Source organism: Adiantum capillus-veneris, chromosome 20 (genome assembly GCF_014529385.1).
Source record: "Adiantum capillus-veneris isolate H3 chromosome 20, ASM1452938v2, whole genome shotgun sequence".
Lineage (NCBI taxonomy): Eukaryota > Viridiplantae > Streptophyta > Polypodiopsida > Polypodiales > Pteridaceae > Adiantum > Adiantum capillus-veneris.
Window position 1 is genome coordinate 51,559,143 of NC_140950.1, and position 13,917 is coordinate 51,573,059.

Here is a 13,917-nt window from a genome sequence, read left to right on the forward strand (position 1 = left end):
TGAATTTTGTAAACTTTGAAATTGCTAATATAATAGTGCATGTATATGGTGCTATGGATTTTTCCCTTGTACCCAAGGGTTTTTTCATCCACAGTTAGGGACTCCTATTTGAGTGGGGGTGTTGGAGTTATATATACCAACCCCTATGCCTTATATAGCCATGAGTCCCCAATATATATGTGTTCTCAGTGGGTGCTCTACACACACCTTTTGGGGTTACCAACTCTGAGTTGTCTCGCTCTCTCTTCCCCTCTGTCATATCTCGTGTCCATCTTCCTCCCTTGTCAATGATCTCATCAAGGGTTAGCTTTTCCCTTTCAAGAAAATGGAAAATATCATTTACAGACTTCCACACACGAGGGAACTTAAGTCCAAGAGCTTCTTCGTTACCTCTATAGGTGGTAATGTCACCCACCTTTTCCACAATTGAAAATCAATGGACATTGAAAGTGAGAATAGTATGACACCACCCATACATATTTTATTACGATGATCCTGTGTAGTTTCAGATGCCTTCTTGTCCTTTGATAGCTCAATTGTGTCACCATGGAGACCAACACTCTACAGGATAGCTTCGAGTTCTCTTATGCAGTAGCCTTCTAAGCATGGGCATTATGCTCAAGGCTAGGCCATCCATAGAGTGAGCACACAAAAGTGAGCTCTCAAGAATGAATCCTCTTTGCATAAAAAGGCTTCTTATAAAGACATGGACTCCAAGTGTTTCTACTATGGAATTAAATTGAGACCTCTACCTTATATAATTTGGAATACCTAAATGAGTCCAGGACCTTATACAATGTAAATAAATAATATTTTGCACATCCATAGCTCATCCGTAGCTTGGTGCATAATCGATGTAGCACGTGTTTTCTCCACTCTGCTCGTACTCTATCTTCTTTGGCATGGTCCTCTCTTCTTCCCTCTACTTTTTTTCCTCGTGACGAAATTGTTTTTTACTTCTTCAATTCCATGTGGAAAATCATGGACATTCCATTTAGGCTAGAGGTTTGCCTAAATGGCTAGTGCATACTTTGCGTGACAGTAAATTGGATGCACCTTTGTCTAGTCGTACTTGTTCAGGTTCTTGCCATGCATCTTATGCATCACACTAAAAGAGGTCCCTTGAATTCCGGCGCCACATTACCGGTGTCACTGGCGGGCGTAGGGATATGTGTGTGTATTTATGGAGGGAGCTAAGGTTTTTTTTAAAATTGGATTTTAAAATTTCCGATGCCTCTTCCGCATGTATTCCGACGACAGTATGAATGTGCATACCGACGCCTCTTCCGGTTGCTGTACCGATAGCTGTACTGACGACACCTGCAAAAATCACAACCGTGGGCTTTCTCTGCGCATTTCTCTTTGTTCTTGCATGTTTTCTCAAGTTCTCCTCTTCCCCATCTCTCACAGATCTCTTGCGATACATGCTGTCGGAGGTGCTAATCTTGCTTGTGGGTTAGCGCATAACACTAAGGTAAGATTGTTTTCATCTTTACTTGTAGATTTAGGGTTTAGGGTTTAATTAACCTTGTGTTTGTGTGTGCGTTTTTGTAGGTTCCACGACTTTTACAACAACTTTCATTGCTCAAATAGGACGAATGTGAGTGTTCAAACCTTTAAATGCATCTTAAGTTTATTTAAATTACTTTGTATAATTTCATGCTTTAAACTTTGAATGCTCAAAAGAAATTAGGATTTGTTATGTGAAATTTCATTTTAAATTATGGAAAAAATTTGATTAATTTTATGAAAAAACCTTGTTTTGAAGGAATGTTTTATTGAATTATGTCGTTTTTCAAATTATGTAGTTGATGAGGTTTATGTTTTAGGTTACGTTAAGTTAAGCTACATTGTTATGTTAAGTTATATGTTAGGTTATCTTATACGTTAAGTTAGATTAAGTTAAGTTACGTTAGGTTAAGTTATATTAGGTTAGGTTAGGTTAAGCTACGTTAACTTAGGTTAGGTTATCTCATATGTTAAGTTAGGTTAAGTTAATCTACGTTAAGTTTAGTTACATTAGGTTAGGTAAAGCTACATTAGGTTAAGTTAGGTTAAGCTATGTTCGACAATACGGCAAGCCATAGATCTTACCCACAGTGCATATTAAAAACAACATAATGGCGATACATTCGTCAATACGGCAAGCCATAAAGCTTACCCACAACACATATGCAATGTGGGCAAGCTCTATGTCTTTCTGTATTTCCAACGGCTCGCCATTCTATTGTTTATATGTCCGCGAGCGGTTTTGATCAAGTCCTAAAATAGCACCGTGGCGAGCAGTTTGGCAATATGGCAAGCCATAGATCTTTCTTACAATGCATATGCATTGTGGGCAAGCTTTATGGCTTGCCATATTGCCAAACGGCTCACCATGGTGTTTTCTATATGTTTGCAAGCGATTTTCAAGCGCTAAAATTACCTCGTGCCCCTAAAAACAACACAATGGCGATCCGTTTGGCAATATGGCAAGCCATAAAGCTTGCCCACAAGGCATATGCATTGTGAGCAATCTCTATGGATTGCTATAGCCTACGGCTCGCCATTGTGTTGTCTATATGTCTGCGAGCAATTTTCAGGCCATAAAATCGCTTCGCAACTCTAAAAACAACACAATGGTGAGCCATTTTCCAAATTGGCAAGCCATAAAGCTTGCGCGGATTGCATATGCATTGTGGGCAAGTTGTATGGCTTGTCATTTTGCTAAATGCCTTACCATTTTGTTGTTTTTATGTTAGGTTAGGTGAGATTATAGGTTAGGTTAGAGCTATCGACGGCATAATAGTTGAAAAAATACACACGGACTTCGAATATGATTTGTGTACTTCTAAAAATGCAAACCGTACTTCGGTTAGGTTAGGTTATAAGTTAGGTAGATGTTATAAGTTAGGCTGCATTAAGTTAAGTTACGTATAGGTTTTACGTTAGGTTAGGTTATAGGTTAGGCATAACGATTATAGGTTAGGTTAGAGCTAGCGTCAAATTAATAGTAGAAAAAACGCAATCCGACTTCGAAGATGACTCGTGTACTTCTAAAAATGCAAACGGACTTCGGTACCTCGCTTAAAACGGACTTCTGAATCATTTGTCAGTACCTCGATTAAAGCTATGTGAGGATGAGTTCTTTCTGTAAACCTGAACCCTGTCTCTCGCTTAAAACACACACATAAGACTGCCTACGAGCGACAGGCTAACAAAGATTGAAGGCGCCTTGAAGGAATCGATGGAAGCTGTGTGATGATGAGTTCCAAACCTAAATCCTTTCTCTAAACCTCGCTTAAAACACACACATACACACATACACGTAAAAAAAGCATGTCACGATGCATAGAGGAGAATACGTATGTGTGAGCGTGAGGACGCATGCGTAAGAAGCATGCATCAACACCGTGTTGGAGCTATATATGGCTCACTCTACTAAACTTGGTCCCACCTATATATTTGTATCTTGTCCTCAATATGAATCAGTCTTTGGGAGCGTATATGGTGTGTCTCTTGTCTCGTCTCTCTCTCTTTCTCTCTACATCTCAACATGGTATCAGAGCGGTAACGATCACGCGTCGATTCAATTCATGGGGACACAACAGTATGTGTATGCGATTCGCATGTAAGATTGAAAATTGCTACAAATCTTATTTTTGAGCGTTGATTCTTGTTAACTGTGGTTCTTTTGTGTTAAGAAGAATATGATTAGTGTTTTATGTGGCGTTTATTTCTAATCAATATAATCATTGATTACGTTTTCTTGTTGAGGACACTCTGAACTTCATCTCAAATTTTCTTGCTATTCTGCTCAAAATTTGGAGAAACGGAAAAAGCGCAATGGAGCAGAGCGCAATGGCACTTTTCATCCAAAACTTATTCGTCTCCTCGAGCTCTTAGATTTGAGTTCTAGGTTTGCGTCAATCGGACTTCGCAACTGAAAGTTATGCTATTTTTACTGCAATTGAGCTTGACGCAGCTTTCTTCGCCCTACTTCTTTGTGAAGCGTCCGCGATTGTTTTTCTTATTTTGGCATTAACTTTTTTGAGAATATTTAGCTTTTTGCTATTCGTATTGTGGCCGTCAATCTTGCGTCTCACGCCACTCTATTTTGAGGACTCGTTTATTATTAACGTCTCCTTTACCCTGCCTTTTTTGGGTGACGTCTCTCACATCTTTCGACGTTCCTTGAGCATCCTTCTTACGTTTATCGTGGATAGAACGCAATACTCATATCTCTCTCATTCTCAATTGCGGCCTTCACCATATATGGTGTGCAGATTCTACGATCTTATCTTATACAAGATATGGCTATGAATATTCTCGTCAACGGCTTTCCTTCTAGCCAGCGTTCTGTTCCTCCTTTCCAAGTTCAAGGATTTCCAGGCTGGAAAGCAAAGAGGTTGTTAATTCTTGAAGGCGATGAACACTCGGATGTTGTTCTTGGAAATCGTGTTTGTCCGCCTCAGCCTATTGATACGGATAATGATAACGTGCTTATCACTGAAGGACCTATATTTGAAGATTGGAATGTTGCCTATACAGATTGGCAACGACGAGACGAAGCACCTCGTCAGTATATTCTTTCTGCTCTTACTGATTGCCTTTTGCTTGATATGTATGAACAGCCTACTTCCCACGACGTATGGAAGTACGTTATTGCAAACTTTCAGAAGAAATCTATTATAGAAATACTTTATTTGAGAGGGTTGCTTAACAAGTTACAATATGAAGTTGGTACTGCCATGACGTGAAATATTGAATCTTTCAAATCTATTATTAATCAACTTGTTGCTACCGGTGATCCTGTTCCACAAAAGAAACTGATTACACTTCTCCTTGATACGGTGAAGGACTCTTCTTATGATAACATTGTTACTATTCTCTCTAATAAAGATGGTCTTGATTTCGACCAAGCCTGCATGTCTTTAATTGAATACTCTCAACGACAAGAACGTCGGAATGCTGGTCATGATACAGCTCTGATTTCACAAGAGGACTCTGAGTCACAACAGATGGAACATGCTTTTTATGCTCGAAGGCGTCCATTTCAACGAGGAAACCGCAGAGGTCGCCGTCGCGGTAATATTTTCTCTCGTCTCAAATTTCCTAATAAGCAATGTTCGTACTGCAACAGAAATGGCCATACTGAAGATGATTGTTGGGCACGTCAATATGATGAAGAACACAATATTACCATGAAACAACCACGTTTATCTAGAGACTCTTCTTTTTCTTCTTGTGAATATTGTGGACAATCTGATCATCCCACTCATATGTGCTATAAGCGTCGATTCGACACAGATCGGAATAGAGCATATGCTACTGAATATCGAAACAACATTGTACCAGAAACAAGCTGAATCCTATGTTCAGTTGCTCCAAACAGAATACTTCATGTACGTGATGGATCACTTTTTAATGTCGATTCTGGTGCTACAGGAAATATGACATATCAGTCTAAGTGGCTCCATAACTATCATCCACTGCCAGTTCAACGTGTTGTTTATCTTGCTGATGATACTACTTGTCAAGTAAAGGGTATTGGAGACTTATATCTTGGCACCTTATCTTGTTCCACTAGAATTTTGCGAGGAGTATTATATGTACAAAATCCTCAACGTAATCTTCTTTCAGTTGCTAGACTTGTTGATCTTGGTTTGTTTGTTGGATTTGATCATACCAAATGCCGAAGTGAGAAAGATGGATAGACTATAGCCACTGCTCCTCGAAACGGTAATTTGTTTGGACTCTCTCTCAGCGATGCTGTAGCAAATATTGTCACTGCTCCAGATGATCATGATTGCAAAGTATGGCATCACCGTTTTGTTCATGCTGATTTCTCAAAACTCCTTGATCTTCAACATCGTGATCTTGTTCATGGCATGGATCTTCAAGCCCATCCCCATATGGGAATTTGTGAATTTTGTGCTCTTGGGAAACACAATCGTAAACCCTTTCCTCTTTCAAATAAAACTCATTCTCATGACATATTGGATCTTGTTCATACTGATATATGTTGGCCTCTACCTTCTTCGAGATCACAATATCACTACTTCATTACTTTCATTGATGATTTCTCAAGGTATACGACTGTATTTCTACTTAGACAAAAATCTGAAGCCTTATCTATTTTCAAACAATTCCACAAGGCTGCGGAACTTCAAACTGGTCTTCGCCTTAAGAAGCTTCGTAGTGACAATGGAGGCGAATATGTTTCTTGAGAGTTTGTGAGTTACTGTGCTGACAGTGGAATTCATCATGAACACACTATTCCATATTTGCCTCAACAGAACGGTGTTGCTGAACGAAAGAATCACACTATTCTCAATGTTGTAAGATGTATGCTGATTCATTCTGGCTTATCTCGTGTTTTCTGGGCTGAAGCTACTTTGACAACAACATTTATTCAGAATCATCTTTCTACTACTGCACCCTCTGGTAAGATACCCATCACAGCATGGACAGGTGACATTCCTTCTGTATCTCATTTTCGAACCTTTGGATGTATTGTTTATATTCATGTTCCCAAAGAAACACGAACAAAGCTTGATGCTCCGGGTATTAAAGTTATTTTTATTGGATATTCTGACACTTCCAAAGGCTACAAATTCTATGACCCCTCCTCCAAGAAAGTAATTGTGAATCGTGATGCTACTTTTAATGAACAACTTATGGGAGACTCATGGTCCATGGATGATTCTGATGATACTAAATCATTGCTTCAGGATTTTCCATTTCTTTCAGATGATGAAACTCTTCGTATAGAGCAACTTTCCTCTTCACAACCATCCATTCCAAATGTTGCCAATGATGATATTGATATTTTTGTTCATCTGCCTATTGAGTTTGAACATGGCTCATGTCATGTTTATGATGACAATATTGCTGATAATTCGTTTTCTACTTCTGAAGATCCCGTTACTTATGATGAAGCTATCTCTTCACCACAAAAGGATCAATGGCAAGAGGCTATGGAAGCAGAGTACGATTCTCTTATCTCTAAAGGTAAATGGATACTTACTGAATTACCTCTTGGTCGTACAGCTATTAAATGTAAGTGGGTGTATAAGACAAAAGGAAATTTATATGGAACAACCAGAAGGATTTTTTATTCCAGGTAAAGAAGACCTTGTTTCTCAACTCCATAAGGCACTATATGGTCTCAAACAAGCTTCGCGAGCCTGGTATACAAAATTTGATCTTTTTCTGACCTCTAAAGGATTCATCTCTTGCTCGACAGATCCCAACTTATACATAAAATGCCAAGGTAGCAATTTTGTGATTCTTGCTCTTATGTGGATGATACAAACCTTGTTTCCAATGATTTGGGATTTCTTTAGCAAGTGAAAAAGTTATTGTCTTCTGCATTAATTTGATATGGTGGATCTTGGAGAGATTCACTCTTGTCTTGGAATTCACATCCAACGGAACCGTACAAAAGGTATTTTATTCGTTCGACAGTCAAAGGCTATTGCAGATACTATTCAAAAATTTGGTATGAATCTGCACATTAAGCCAACACACCTTGTCTTGCGAGCTCTACGAAGAACACTTCTGACAATGGCAGTCAACTTGTCACAAATCAACCTTATGCTAACTTGATTGGATGTCTTCAGTTTGTTGGCATGAACACTCGTCCTGATATTCTGTTTGCTGCTAATTATCTTGGACAACATGTTGCATGTCCTTCTCTTAAGCATTGGTCTGCTGCAAAGCGTGTATTGAAATACTTTAAAGTCACTATAGATTTTGGTTTACTCTATCAACGACAACTCACATCGGATTCTATGCAATATCTTTCTCTTTTGGGTTACACAGATGCAGACTGGGCAAGCTCACATTTATCTATTTGATCTACTAGTGGAAATTGCTTCTTTATAAATGGTTGTCTTGTTTCTTGGACCAGCAAGAAACAACATTGTGTTGCAGTTTCTACGACTGAGTCAGAATATGTTGGGGCATCACTTGAAGCTCGTGGGTTGATTTGGCTTCGACAAATGCTAGTTGATATTGTTCACTCTCCTCTTTCTAGCACACCTTGCGGTGTGACAACCAAAGTGCCATTAGTCTTCCAAAAGACTATGCTCAACATAATAAGTCAAAGCACATTGCTGACCATTATCATTATGTCAGGTATGAAGTACACAAAGGAACCATTATGGTTGAACACTGTCCAAGTGACCAGATAATTGCAGCCATTTTGACCAAAGGCCTCAATGAGTCACGTTTCATCCTCTTGCGCTCGGAGCTTGGAGTTGCTTCGGCCTCACTCTTTCTAGATTAGCTTCTTTGCTATTGTAATAGCTTTTTACATATGACATTGTAATCTTTTAGGTACCATGCACTATGCACACTCCACATTTGCACATTGTGATATCTAAGTCACTTGAATATTTGTACATAGATGCACAATTCACTTTCACATCATCACCACTGGTTCATATTTTCACATTGTATAGGGGCTTGGGTTTTTCCCTTGAACTCCCCAAGGGTTTTTTCATCCAAATCTAGAGACCTTTGTTTGAGGGGGGTGTTGGAGCTATATATGGCTCACTCTACTAAACTTGGTCTCACCTATATATTTGTATCTTGTTCTCAATATGAATCAGTCTTTGGGAGCGTATATGGTGTGTCTCTTGTCTCGTCTCTTTCTCTTTCTCTCTACATCTCAACACACTGGCACCTGCACGTCCTTAGTTGAAGGCTTCAAGCCTTCAAACGTGATCAACGGGCCCCATATAAATAGGTTTTCCTCGTCCATCGCTATGATAGACATGTAGCAGCACTGGCACCTGCACGTCCTTAGTCGAAGGCTTCAAGCCTTCAAACGTGATCAACGGGACCCATATAAATAGGTTTTTCTCAAGGACTGCTACCCGTTTATGGCTGTGATAGACCCTCGGCACCTACATGTCCTTAGTCTAAGGCTTTAAGCCTTCAATATGATTAGCGGCCAGCCATCAAGTCTCAAGAATAGGGAAACCACTTTATCAAGACGCTGCGAGCATCGCTTGTCTGGAAAGGCGAGAGAGAGATTGTCATGAACTTCCTTGAGAGAGGAAAGAGGACATCGCTCCACCTCCACAGCCGAAGTACTCCTCTGCTTTGATACCATGTTAAACTATGAGAGAGGAAGAGAGGATGAAGAAGACAAGCCGCAAGATGTACAACCCCAAGTGTGTCTGATGATCACACATAACAAGTTTATATAGAGGGGACCAAGATGAAAAGGGTGCTATATATATACAGACATTATATATAGCTCAAGAAGTACCATTGGTACAAAGTGGGTCTACAAGTTGAAACGTGAGCTAGATGGTGAGATTAATCGTCATAAGGATTGAATTGTAGTAAAAGGTTATGCACAGCAAAAAGGAATAGATTATGAAGAGACTTTTCCTCCCACTTGTCATATGACTACTGTGCATTTTCTATGTGCATCGATCGCTTATTTTGGCTGGGATGTACATCAATCCGACATTGTTACTCCTTTCTTGAATGGTGACATATTTGAGGAAGTTTATGTAATCCAGCCTCGTGGTTTTGTCAAGAAAGGACAAGAGGATAAGGTGTGCAAATGTAACAAAGTGTTGTATGGGTTGACGCAATCTCCTCGTTCTTGGTATGAGAAGGTTGACAGTGATTTGATCAACAAGGATTTTGTAACAGTCCAACTTAAAGCACATTGTATGTAGAGCGTGAGGGTAATGTCCTTCTCATTGTGGTTCTTTTTGTGGATGATTTCCTAATCACTCGAGCAAATGAGAGACATATCGCTTAATTTAAGGTTAATTTGAATGCTACTTTTAAGATGAAATATTTGGGACTATTACATCATTACTTGGGACTATTGCATCATTACTTGGGTATAGGTTTAAGCATGTGATGGTGGTATTGCATTGTGTCAAAAAAGTTACATAGAGACATTGCCACTTCCATGGAAACAGGTTTGAAATTGAATCTTTATTATGCTGATGATCCTGCAGATATCACTCTTTACCAAACTGCTGTTGAATGTATGCAACACGTGGCCGGATATTCAATTGTCAGTCTCACAGGTTAGCAAATTTATGCATAGCCCAGGGTCTAAGCATTGACTGGCTGTCAAGAGGATTTTTTTGCCACTAGAGTGGTACTTTACAGGCTGGCTTGTTTTATCCCAAGGGGGGATATGTGCCGCCAGACTTACATGCTTTTTTGGACTTAGATTGGGCTCGTTGTTTTGACACACAAGTGTCCACAAGTGGTTTCTGTTTCATGCTTGGCAGCTCATGCATATCATGGTTGAGCAAGAAGCAACCTACTACCAGTTGTGAGACTGAGTACAGGCAAGTCTTCATAGAGACAATTGAGTTTTGATGCTCAAACATCTTATGGATGATTTGGGTATTGGATATGACACTGCCAACACTATCTACACCGACACTGCCAACACTATCTGCACTGACACTCTGAGCGCATTGGCAGTTGTGAGGAACCCATTTTTTCATGCATTGACACTATCTATCTACACTGACACTCTGAGCGCAATGGAAATTTTCATCCAAAACTTGTTCATCTTCTCGAGCTCTTCGATTTCAGTTCTAGGTTTACGTTTTCTTGTTGACGACGCCCTGAACTTCATCTCAATTTTTGGGGGTCTTCTGCTCAAAATTTGGAGAAACGGGAAAAGTGCAATGGAAAGTTTTCATCCAAAACCTGTTCGTCTTCCCGAGCTCTTTGATTTGAGTTCCAGGTTTGTGTCAATCGGATTTCGCAGTAGAAAGTTATGTTGTTTTTACTGCAATTGAGCTTGAAGCAGCTGTCTTCGTCCTACTTCTTTGTGAAGCGTCTGCGATCATTTTTCTAATTTTGGTGTTAAACTTTCGAGAAAATTTATCTTTTTGCTATTCGTATTGTGGCTGTCAATCTTGCGTCTCACGGTGTCAAGAAGTAGGCGGTCTTGCCAGGAAGGCATCAGGCCTCTTGCTGTGAGAGGTTGTGAGGAAGCTCAAGGGTTATGAGAAAGAGCTAAGATGTAGATAACATAGCTTCTAGAGCTAAAGAATAAATGTATCCAAAGAAGCCGCTCACTTTTCCTTACAAACACACACGTGATGGAGAGAACTCATGAAAGATAGTCAGAACAAAACAAAAATGAAAACATCGAGATTACGATCAGATAGTATCATGGTTAGGATAAAAGGTTAATGGATGAGTTAATGATATTTAATCTTTGTTGTCCAAATAAGCTGTGGATTGCTCTTCGAAACTGTAGCTTTGTGCTTACTATAATGTATATGTTTTGTCTAGCGATTGGGATTAGTTGTGAGTACAAATCCTCTTGATTCATAATAAACTAACCACATTCACATCAAAAGAGAAGTTATAGTCAATAATAGGTAGTATGATGGGATCTGGTGAGAGAAGTATTTCGTTGATCCTTTCAGGACCAAATAGAAACACTATGCATTGCTGAAAGTGAGTCTTTTCGACTATTCCAAATGTTGACCCTAATAGATTGCACAGAATGGAAATGAAAGAAATCACCTCTATTTGGATTATGGTTATTCATCGATGATATACTTAGTATGTTCAAAGATAAAGGTGTGAAAGAAGTGAAAGGAGAAGAAGAAGAGAGTTTCTCTCCCAAGCCCTATTGTTGCCCTTAGGCAATAAGGATACTGCGGGGAGAGAAGTACCTGTAGCAAGGAGATTCTAGAGTTTGTGGAAGAGAATGAGAACCTTAAGAGAGAGAGGTGCTTGTGAAAGATGAAGATATGGTTACTAACCTTGTGCACATAATTGTTTCCCGCAAGAAGGTTGTGCCCGTTACATTGACAAGATTGGTGCTTGAATACCTTCCAATGAAACAATTAGGACACAACAAGAGAGATGAAAGGAGGAATAAAGATAGAATTAGAGATAGATCTAAGTGTGGTGGTGGTATTAAAGATAAATAATGAGAGATAGATACGTAGTTAAAGACAAGTATTGGACTAGATATGAAAATGAAAGAAAAACTAGCAACATATATCTTACATGAGAGCAATCGCCACCACCTTAATGGAGAGAGAAGATGAGGCAAGACTTTAGACTTTCTTCAAGAGAAAGTGTGGCACTAAGATGAGTGTGACACTATGGAATTGAGCTATTCTCACTCACTCATAACTTGCCCCAAGGAGAAGAAGGTTGCCCTTTTTATAGGTGAGGGAGCCATGTTTTACATAATCACTTGATTAGGCTAAAGACTTAGCCCAAATCAAATGTTTTTTGGATATTTCTGAAAATGGGCAATATTAGGACTCAAAATATCATGAAATTCAGCATTTTTGGTCATTGAGGCTCCATGTGGGTGCATGATGTATGTGGCCCCACCTAGGCATCTTCTGTGTGGCTCCAGCAGGGGGTCCCAACTTGTGTGTCTTGTCCTTCAAGGCATCTTTGAGGTCTCAAATTCACATGCTTATGTCTTTTATCCTCCAAATATCTTATTTTATGGAAAAAGACTAATATTACCTCTTTTTACTTGATTCACCTGTTTACCATCTTTTCTTGCAGTGTAGTTGTGAGAGGGTTTTTCACTGGTTTCCCTGTAACTTTTGACCTGTACCTCGGATTGACATGCTTCAAAAGGAAAAATTGGACTACTAAAAGAGCTTGAATTGGTTTTGGCCTTTTCTCCATGCCCTTAGGTTAGAATTTTCAAATTGGGATGGTCCAAGAAGCTTTGGATCTTCCTTTTCATAAAGTCTTCTAGTAGGCCCTTTCCTCTTGTATGTATCCAAGAAGGTATGCATTATTGAAGGGTTATATTATTAGATAAATGTGAAAAGAAGAAAATAATTTATATATGGTAGGGTATAGCTGAGATATTAGAAGAAATATACAAATGCTTTTCCCTCAGAAAAAAAGAGGCACAATCATTGATACTTCTCTTGCAGTACTTTCTAATAGTAATGTACATTTATATTACTTCAAAGGTAATACTAAGGTATAGTAGGAAGCTTTTATCTATGCATATGAGTATTATATGAAGTATACTTATGCGTCAAAAAGTCACAAGATAAATCATTTAATGCCCGTTCCCACTATATACGTGCCACAGCACGACAACGCCACTCTATTTTGAGGACTCTTTTATTATTAATGTCTCCTTTACCCTGTCTTTTTTGGGTGACGTCTCTCAAATCTTTGGACGTTCCTTGAGCATTCTTCCTGAATTTATTGATGACAGAATGCAGTCGTCATATTTCTATCACGCAGATTGTGCGATCTTATCTTATACGTCTTCTTGCAACAAGATATGGCTATGAATATTCTTGTCAAAGGATTTCCTTGTGGCCAACGTTCTCTTCCTTCTTTACAAGGCCAAGGATTTCCAGGCTGGAAAGCAAAGATGTTCTTAATTCTTGAAGGCGATGAACTCCGTGATGTTGTTCTTGGAAATCGTGTTTGTCCGCCTCAGCCTGTTGATACGGATAATTATAACTTGCTTATTACTGAAGAACCTATATTTGAAGATTGGAATGTTGCCTAATATTTGAAGATTGGAATGTTGCCTATACGGATTGGCAACGACGTGGTAAAGCAGCTCGTCGGTATATTTGAAGATTGGAATGTTGCCTAATATTTGAAGATTGGAATGTTGCCTATACGGATTGGCAACGACGTGATAAAGCAGCTCGCCTGTATATTCTTTCTGCTCTTACTGATTCCCTTTTGCTTGATATGTATGAATTGCCTACTTCCCATGACGTATGGAAGTACCTTATTGCAAACTTTCAGAAGAAATCTGTCACAGAAATACTTTATTTGAGAGGGTTGCTTAACAAGTTACAATATGAAGTTGGTACTGCCATGACGGGACATATTGAATCCTTCAAATCTATTATTAATCAACTTGCTGCTACTGGTGATCCTGTTCCACAAAAGCAACTGATTACACTT